This window comes from Candoia aspera, chromosome 10 (assembly GCF_035149785.1).
Source record: "Candoia aspera isolate rCanAsp1 chromosome 10, rCanAsp1.hap2, whole genome shotgun sequence".
Taxonomy (NCBI): domain Eukaryota; kingdom Metazoa; phylum Chordata; class Lepidosauria; order Squamata; family Boidae; genus Candoia; species Candoia aspera.
Genome location: NC_086162.1, coordinates 17,240,499 through 17,250,343, shown reverse-complemented (window position 1 = coordinate 17,250,343; position 9,845 = coordinate 17,240,499).

Here is a 9,845-nt window from a genome sequence, read left to right as displayed (position 1 = left end):
GTGTGGTGCTGGACCTGGACTTTTCAATGAATGGGGATATTGGGGCTGGAGGTGGTTGGGAATGGGGAGGAATTTGAGGTGAGGGAGAAATTGGTCTCTGCTGGAAGGATGCAGAAGTTCAACAGAGACCTCTAGGAGGCCAACTAAGTTCTCACAAACATTTGGGGTCTTTTTCTACCTAAACAGCATGTGGCTGTCATGACCTGAAGGAAAATGGAAGAGAAACCTTTTTTTGCACTATCTTACACAATTTAGCTCTCATGTACAAATGTAATTATGCCTGTATTAAGGAAAAACCTTTATACATGATTAAGAGAAAACAGGCATATAAGAAAATGATGTTTGGATATTTTGTGGTAAAAAGTGTGGATGTTAGAAAAGGAGTTTAAAATGGGTATATCTGGAGAGAGTGAAACTGGACACACCTTTGTGATTGATTACCAAATTTTCAAGCCTTTTTTAGGAAGAGGTCAGCCCCAGTGGAAAAAGTGAAAAAACTGTTTTGCAACTCCCATTCTTTAGGGTTTTACACTCCCATTTTTCTAGTCTGATTCATGGTTCTTTGATTTTTCTTATTAGTGTAAACCCTAATTGCTGTAACCAAATCATAGTTTGTGCAAACCTAATTTGGAACCCATGGCAACTTATGATTTGGCCAAATCTGAGATGAGAGAAGTTCTCTAAACAGATGGCTGGGAGGTCATGAAATTGAAATCAGCATAGCTCAAATAGTCAAGTCAAACTATATCCTGTACATGATCAACAATCTTTGAGCTTGATACCATTAACATCCAGTCATGACTTATAACTATGATACAGCGATCTTTGATCCAATATCATACAGTAATGCTTTCAAAATCATGTTGGGTATGCTAGTTGAAGGTAGATCATATGTTCAACTTCAAATGCTGGGCATTTAAAAATGCCAACCCCCTGGGTTTTTCAAAGACATCAATAAAATGAGCATGTTCCTGCAAAGGAAAGTGATGTTTGATCGGATTATAGTCTACCTGTGTGACACACATGCAAGTCTCTGAGAGGATTCTAGGTAAAGGGAATATAGGTGATCTCCTTATAAAAGTCCAGCTCTTCAGATAAAAATGTGGCTTTCTCCTCTGTTCTAAATGGTTGCCTTTTTTCCCTCAAAAAATTGGCATTGGATATTGGGGCTAACTCAGAGACCCCAATCCCTCTCCTTAGCTATAGGCTGTGGTGAGCCACTTAATCTATCAAATGTGCTGTCTAACCAATTAACCCAGAGCCATTCTCATCATAGGTGCTTGCCACTATGCCCAAGCCCTTCTGTTGGACCCATCTGTCCACTGGAAAAAGGCCCCATAGATTGTGCCGAATAGCTGAGTTTGTCCACCATTTTAATTCATCTGAGGTGGTAGTGCTCCTGAGAGATTGTGGGAAACTGAAGTGGCAGCTAGGCATAGAAGCTTGGCAGTGCACAGAGTGCCTGGTTAGAGAAAATATTGAAGTGCCAAGACATACTTTGACAATGTACTGTGCCAGAAAGCTGGCAGGGGCTTTAGCTGCTGCCCCAAAATAGCAGGTGCCAATAGCAGCCTTTATGGTTAAACATGAATGGTCTGCACTTCAAAATGGTTTATCACAAATGAAACCACAGTTCTGTTACAAATATAATATGTAAACATACCACTTTTCACTGCCAAGGATCAAACCTGAGTAGCTGCTTCGAAATATGTTCCCATAGCTTGAGATCTTAAAGCCAAACACATGACTGAATTCCCACAAAGGCTAAATTCCCACAATTTGCTAAACTTATAGGTAGCTTGGTTGGTTTGACCTTGGCATGTTGTGCGAAGTACTTGTATTCCAGCTGTGTGCAATATTACATAGGATGCTAGAGAGCTGAGATAAAGCAATCTGGAGAATCAGTTAGCATCTCTCTCTTTCAGTGGCACCAGAAGGATAGGAACTGAGACCCATTCAGGCCTAGGAACAGAGGGGAGCTAAAAGTAACAGCATTGCTCAATGCCTTTGAAGTAAAGTAATACTAGGTAAAAGTAAAGGTTTCCCTTGACATTAAGTCCAGTCGTGTCCGACTCTAGGGGGTGGTGCTCATCTCCATTTCAAAGCCGAAGAGCTGGCATTTGTCCGTAGACACTTCCATGGTCATGTGGCCGGCATGACTAAATGGAACGCCGTTACCTGCCCACTGAAGCGGTACCTATTAGTCTACTCACATTTGCATGTTTTCAAACTGCTAGGTTGGCAGGAGCTGGGACTCCTTACCTTCTAAACAGCTATCAATCCATGGGGCAAAATTCAACTTTGCACAACGGGAATTCTTTCTCCTTTCCTGCCCCTTCCACTTTTTAGGACAGATTTTGGGAGTGGGCTACAATAGGAAGGGTTTCCTCATTTACCACATACAATATTAATTTCCAGTATTTTTTTAATACCTTGTCCATAAAACCCAATTAAGCATAACTCTGGTTTCAACAGAATGTTAGTTCACAATATTCTCTGCATCATTGTACGGGTTTGTACCCAAATCTTTTTTGCTTTTTCACAAGTCTGCCATGCATGATGGAAAAAAAGTCCCTCCTTCCTTTTCACATTTCCAACACTCATATTTCCAAGTTCCTTTATACATTTTAGACAATTAGCCAATGTCATATACCATCGGTGCATCAGTTCCATCAGCAGAATTACTTAAATTAGATTTCATCCATTAAGATTAGAGTCTAAAATTGTCTGACTGCGCAGCCAAGTCTGTTATAATGGACTTCAACAAATACTGCAGAGTCCTGGAACAGGTGCAGTGAGCTCTTCAAGAGAAAGATATTCCTGGACTATTTGGTACTAGACGAAATATGAATGATTTGTATTTCTGGCTTCTGGTGGGTGAAAATTTGCTAGCATGGTAGTACAGTCTCCATACACCAAGTAGCTTGTCTGCAGTGTATCATATGGGTCAGTAAGAGAAAGGAAGGTCCAGGAAAAGAACAAATATTAACCAATGATTAATTAGTCATGCAAAGGTAGCAATCTGCTGGCTCGGTATTCACACAACACATTGTATCATTCATTAGCCAATCACGTTTTAACTTGATGTGTTCTGTGAATGTAGCCTAGGTAGTCAGCTTATGGCTCAGTGTATTGAGTGAAACAAAGTGGTTTAATTCAATAAACCATGCTTCAATTATCCATGATGGGTCTTCCAAACATAACCAATACGGCCAGATAACACCACAAAATGTGACTGTTTCTAATGGTGGACATAATTATTCCATTGCTCTGTCCATTGGCCAGGATAATATTAAAAATGTAGACATTGGGAAGAGAAACAATAGACATGTATTTGATTTATATCCTGTTCAGGAGATCAAGGTGATATGCATGATATTTCCTCCTCCCATTTTCCCTACAACAAACAACCTATGAGATAGGTAGGGCTGAGAAGAAGTGACTGGCCAAAAGTCTCCCAGTGAGCTTACAAGGCCAAGAATGGACTGGAACTTGAATCTCTCTAGTCTCAGTCTAACACCCTACTCATTTACCACACTGCCTTTCCAAGATAATCAGCCTTCCTGCTTATAAATACAGATTTATAGATTTATACATCATTCCTTCCACCATGACTTCTCTCAACAACCTGGTGAAATAGATAGGTCCAAGGAGAGTGACTGACCCTAAGTCACCCAGGGAGCTTCTATGATTGACGTGGACTTGAACTTGGGACTCTCCAGGGCCAGCCTACTACTTTAACCATGATATCTTCCAAGGTATCTAACTAAAGAGGTCATTCCTGCCAATACTTTTAAAAACAGATTTAAAAAAAATGATGGGGAGTACAGAAACCTTTGCATCCATTGCCTGATGATTCACCCACAGGCAGGAAAAGCCAGTTTGCAGAGTGGTGACTGGGGTATATATGGATGAATAACTCCAAACACGTCAAACTAAGATTGGCCAAACTCTAAACATGTTTGGGGGAGAAGGGCCAACTTGCAGTATTCTGAGAAACCAGGATGGTCTATTAGACAAAATTATGAAAGATCTGCTCCTCCAAGATAGCCTTTTTCAAACTGGTGTTTTCCAGATTGTTGGAAGTTTCACCTCAGTGAGGCTGAGCAAGGCCAGCAAATTTTTGAAAAGGCATGTAATAGATCATTCTTTAAATGATCATTCTTTATATTGTCAGAAATGGATTGTCTCTGCCTCATATGTAAAAATAGCTGGTTTATTCCAATGGGGGTAGGAGACTGCGATCTGTGTTCTAACTCAGGTAGCAAAAGTTGATCTTATCTATGTTTGGACTACAATTCTGAAGAATTCTGGAAACTGTAGACTTTAACACCTCTAGCTGGCCCTAGGTTGGAGAAAGTACTCCAAGCAAGAGAAGAAACTGGGATTAACAGAATCAGGGGGAGATCTGAGAGTTGTAAATGTAACTTCATACAGAGATGGGGTTGGAAGAGATATAAAAACATTCCCCAGGTTGCCTCTATAGAAACAACTTTTTTAGTAGGGGTCCAAAGTGAAGTTCCACAGATTTTGGATGTTTGGCTTTAAAGCCTTGATTACTATAGGACTATTCTTTATGATTAATGGGCTTTAATTCTTGGATAAATTAAAGAGAGGGAAAATAGTTTTCTTCGAGGTTATTGACTCCTCCCTTCCACGTAGCTCCTTATTTTTTTTGATGCATCTATTCAACCTTTAAAGCGAGTCTTAGTTTTATTATTTTGATTTTCACTTTCAAAAAGTCAGGAAATAAATACTGTAAATAAATCAAATGTTAATCTCACAAGGGGAACACATTATTTGGCTACTAAGTATCTTTACAGTTAGAATCTTGATAAGTTGTTCCAAATCAATATACAAGTTCAGCAATTTGCCAAAAAAACCTGGGAAAGAATTTTGAGCTGATGAATTTTCAATTATGTTTGAAGAATTCCCACTCTCAGCACACTCTTCCAAAGTCCTTTTTAAAATAGCACTTCTTAAATTGGCTATAGGCAGTATAAAAATACTATTAATAAATAAATAAAGCTATGCATTTGGATTTTTTTTTTAACTGCATAGGCTTAGCTGTCTTTCCACATTAAAAAAAGTAACTTGAGATAACATATAATACATATGAAAAAAATAGCACATTATCTGTCCTTGTCACATATTCAAAAACTGAAATGGACAAATACAGTTGTATGTTGATTAAAAATAACCAACAACCTTACTTTTTAAGGAAGGAGACCAAAAGTAATATTGCTGGCTTACAACTTGCAGCATCTCTCCCTAATAGAAATGCTAGCAAATATTCCTGGGACTGGAACACAGGTTAATAAAATTTCCTTTTGAGAGCTTTTCCTTTGACAGGTTAAAAGCTAATGCTGATGAACAAACTAGAGAAAGGTGAGGAAATGTCAGCTATCAAATCTAACTTGTTGAATTTGTTTTTAACCATTTTCTATTTTGTATCTAGCTGTTAATTACTCCTTACAGTTCTTACCCAGGCTTTTAATTTGACTCTCAACCCTTCGGAATTTGCTGAGTTCACACATTATGCTAAGCCATTGTTTAATCACATTTTGCAAGCCAACCATAGAAACGAGGTTTACACATATTGCTAAACCATAAATTATAACATTGTTTCACAAGCCCCAGTGACCTGGCTCACATTTTGCCCTTAAACCAACCCCCCCCCCCCACTATTTTAGTATCACTCGTTTACCCCGGTTAACTGAACCATGTTTTAATGAACCCAATTTGGAAAGTTCCATGGCAAACCAAATCATAAATCAAATATATACCCTGGGTTTGCATAATACACCAGATTAAACTGTGGTTAACTAGTTTGTAGCTCAGTGTATCATGCAAATTCTTAGCACAATGTAGGAGCCCAGCAGTCTGTAGTCCTCTCTTCCTTGTCTACCTGCTTTGGAGGCCTCTAAAAAATCTTTAAGGGGTCATTCTTTCTCTTCTATTAACTAGTGGATCTCCCTATGTTGGAAATGATAGTGGAGAGTCAATCAGTCAACCATTCCTGGGTGGGGTATCAGTTAACTGAATAGGTGAAAACAGGAGGAGACCAATCTTGGCTGCTGGTCCATCCAGCTTCTAAGCCAGAAAATCCAGTCCAGTTCTCTGACCCTTTTGTTCCCACCTCCTTGGTAAATGTATAAAGGGCAGTGCTGAGCTTATTGTATCTTGCAGAACTGGTTACCGTTGGCTGGTGTGCAACTAAGAGGTAAGTGGTCATGTAAAGTGGGATCCCTTTCAAAATGGTTGAGGGAGCAATTGTTGTCTTTTGGGCCCATTGTTCCAAATCATACTCCAGTACAACCTTTCTCAACCTTTTGACCCTGGAGGAGCCCTTGAAATATTTTTCAGGCCTCATGGAACCCCTGCACATTCAAGCTCAAATAGAGGCCAGAAGTTACAAAATTACTCGATTTGTTTCATGGGTAAGCCTGTATATATGCATTAACAGTGTTCTTCAACTAAAAATTAAGAATGAAAGTTACCTCTTTAATGTGAAGTTGCCTGAATTTGAAATAATTTTTTAAAATAAATCGTGATCTCCCAGGGAACCCCTAGTGACCTTTTGTGGACCCTAGGGTTTCACCGAACCCTGGTTGAGAAACCCTGAACTAGTAAGTGCTTCCATTTACTAGTAGAATCAGAGCTGTACTTTACTGAAGTTCCTAGTTGTGATGCTCTTCCTGAAACTTAACTAGAATAATCAGCTGTAGGAAAAGCCAACTCAAGTCTTAATGGCATCTTAAAGTCTCATGAGTCCATTGCAGCAAAAGCTTTGGGGACTTAGATGCTTTTGATAAAATCTGTCTCATCTTCACCCTTTAGTGCATTTCTAAATTACTGACTTATTATGGTGATGTCTTGTGCCTTGGATGTTCTACCAGTTCCCACAGGAGGTGTTTACAGCCTATATTGATTAATAATGTATTATTAACATGGATTGCTGAAAAGTATGACTTTTCGCTGGATGCTGAATCCTCAATAAGCTTTGTGCATTGTGCAGATCTAACCCATGTAGTTCAATATGTCCAAAAACTTGGTTGGATGAATCATGGATATTCTTGTATGACTACAACCTAGATAAAGAAAGATTTTAGGTTTCCGAGCTTTATGTCTGGGTGGAGGGTGGGCATTAAAACCCTGAAGTCTCCCAAACAGACTAAATTTAACATATTAAGTGGGGGACAGAACCAATTATCCACTGTTTCCTATGAAACAATATGCAAACCAATATGATGTAGTGGGTAAAGTGTTGGAACCAGAAAGCAATACAGGTTCAAGTCACTGCTTGTTCACTCTCTCTCAGCAAAATTTATGTCAAAGAATTTGTTCTGGGGATTATTAAATTAAAAGACCCTTGAGCATCTAGAATACATTACTGAAATGTAACACTAAAAATAAATAAATGAATCATGCACTGCAGCAACCTCCATATCCAAGTGCGGATATGCTTGGATTTATATCAGAAATCTGGAGGTCACATACTATGATCCATTAAACCCTGTAATCTAGTGGTAGAGCAGATTGTCTGCTACCCGTGGCTTCCACAGTTGGAACGCTTAGAGTAATAAAAATGGGGGAAGAGGTGTTCTTTCCAAGCTTTATTTAAAAGGAGACATGGATCAGGTTAGAATATTAAGGAGTACTGGAATGAGGAACATCTAACAGCTACTCTGAATCCTGTTGCTATTATGAAAGGTATGCACAGGTTGTTTACTATTTTTCCTGTATTCCTCTCCAAGACAGTTTATTGCTCATGCACTGCAGGAAGTCTCATCAAAGCAGACAATTTGAGCCTTCGACTGATGACTTGGTATTCCAAAGGCTTTTAGAGAATCTTTTTACTCCCCCCACCGCCCCACTTTAAAGTGTGTGCTAAAGCTACACTTAGCTAGGAGTAAGCCCCACTGGGCATGATTCACAGCCAGCCTTCCCATTTGGCAAAACAAGAAAAGGCAGATGTTGGAGGGTGCTGTTCCCTGGGCTATTCCAGCTAAATTTTGTTCTCCTGGGGTTCTCCTTTGTTGGCATTTTCTCTGAAAAATCCCTGGCCTGTTTGGATTTAGAAGTTAAGCCAACAAAATGGGATGAAGGATATTCCCAGGACAGCACCCAGGAGATACCTCAAAAGATTCACGTCACCTACTGTGCTGGCAAAGCATTGATTTGCCCTTTGTATTTGTGGAAATTTTTCATTTACAATCCAAATCAGTGGAAAGATGTCATAGGCATCCCAAAAGAAATAAATCGGAATGCCTCAACTTCACAAAGAAGGATCTTCTCCTGTTCCTTAGCATTATTTTGGATCCAACTGGGTTTTCTTTTATTTTTAGAAATACCTAACTGGACAGGAGAAGGGTACTTCAGCTATGCCAGATTAATTTGATTCCACAGATTTCTATCCAACCGGAAGCTAAAAAGAATTGGCAAAGAAATGTTTTGAGGATAGTGATTCCTCCAGAACAGTGTTTCTCAACCTTGGCAACTTTAAGATGTGGGGACTTCAACTCCCAGAATTCTGGGAGTCGCACTCATGCTGGCTGAGGAATTCTGGGAGTTGAAGTCCCCACATCTTAAAGTTGCCAAGGTTGAGAAACACTGCTTCAGAGTGTGACATGCACAGCCTTGGTCCAGGACTTAGACTTCTGATTTCCCTTTTTCTACCAGAGCTTTGTACTTGTAGCTAATTCCTGAGATGACGACAACATCACATCAGATAAGGCTCATTACCTAGTCTGGCAGTGGTTCAAACCAGGAGATGCTGCCAGAATCGTGAAGTAGTATCACTCACTCACCACCCAGATCTCTAGTGGGGCTGGGCCTCCCATTAGAATAAGGTGGCTGCCCCAGGGAGAGGTGGTGGTGTTTGAGTTTTCAAGTCAGATTCTGGATGGGGTGGTGTCCTTTGCTTCAAGCAACAAAATATCTTGGGCTGGTTTTGTCAAGGTATGCGTTGTCAGCGTATTCCATTCTGACCTTTCCTCTATATGATATTCAAGGTGGCTAACAGTGATAAGGGCCTTCTCAGTAGCTTTACCTAAGCTTTATTTCAGAAGGCCAAGTTGATGCCCTCTCTGCTGATTTTGCCCCACTAGCTCAAGACATTCCTTTTGAAGACAGCATTTTCTCCACAGGCAATAAAAAAAATTTAGAAGACCCTATTGCCTGCTTTTGTCTATTTTTTAGGATGGTTTTGGAACTCTCTTTTGCATTTTTAGAAATGTCTTTTTTGTTTGTTTTGTCTTTTAAATATTTTAAGCTCAGTACCATTTTTTAGTCTTGATAGATGGGTACACCTGGTTAATTGTATCTGAACTCTGACATAAAGCAGAATCAGGCCCCCAAATACCTGGAAGGAAAAGTACCCGGGATATAAACAAGATTAGGAAATCAAAATATCCTGGAAGAAGGCCGAGGCAAACCACTTTTATACCATTGCCAAAAAAAAAAAAACACTGCATGGATGATGCACCCATCCTTAAAACGAGGAGGAGTTGCTTTTGACTCAAAGGAGACTTTTCTTTTTAGTAATAATTTTAAATGTTGTAATCTGTCTTTAAAAAAGCACGCGCATTAAAAAGGCAAGGTGGAAACCTTTCGAGTGGTGTTGGTGGGTGTGTTTACCTAATAAAATACATGGTTGGTTTCCTCTAGCAGTGGAAGGTTTCTGTTTAGTTTTAATCTAATTGAGTAATGTGCCCAGGGCTGTATATACATCTTTTATTATATTTTGTTTTTATTGTATTTAATCCAATTTACAGAGGTGGGATTTACACTACCCAGACTCATTTGCAACTGGAGTAGCCTATAAATCTAGTGAAATAAATACT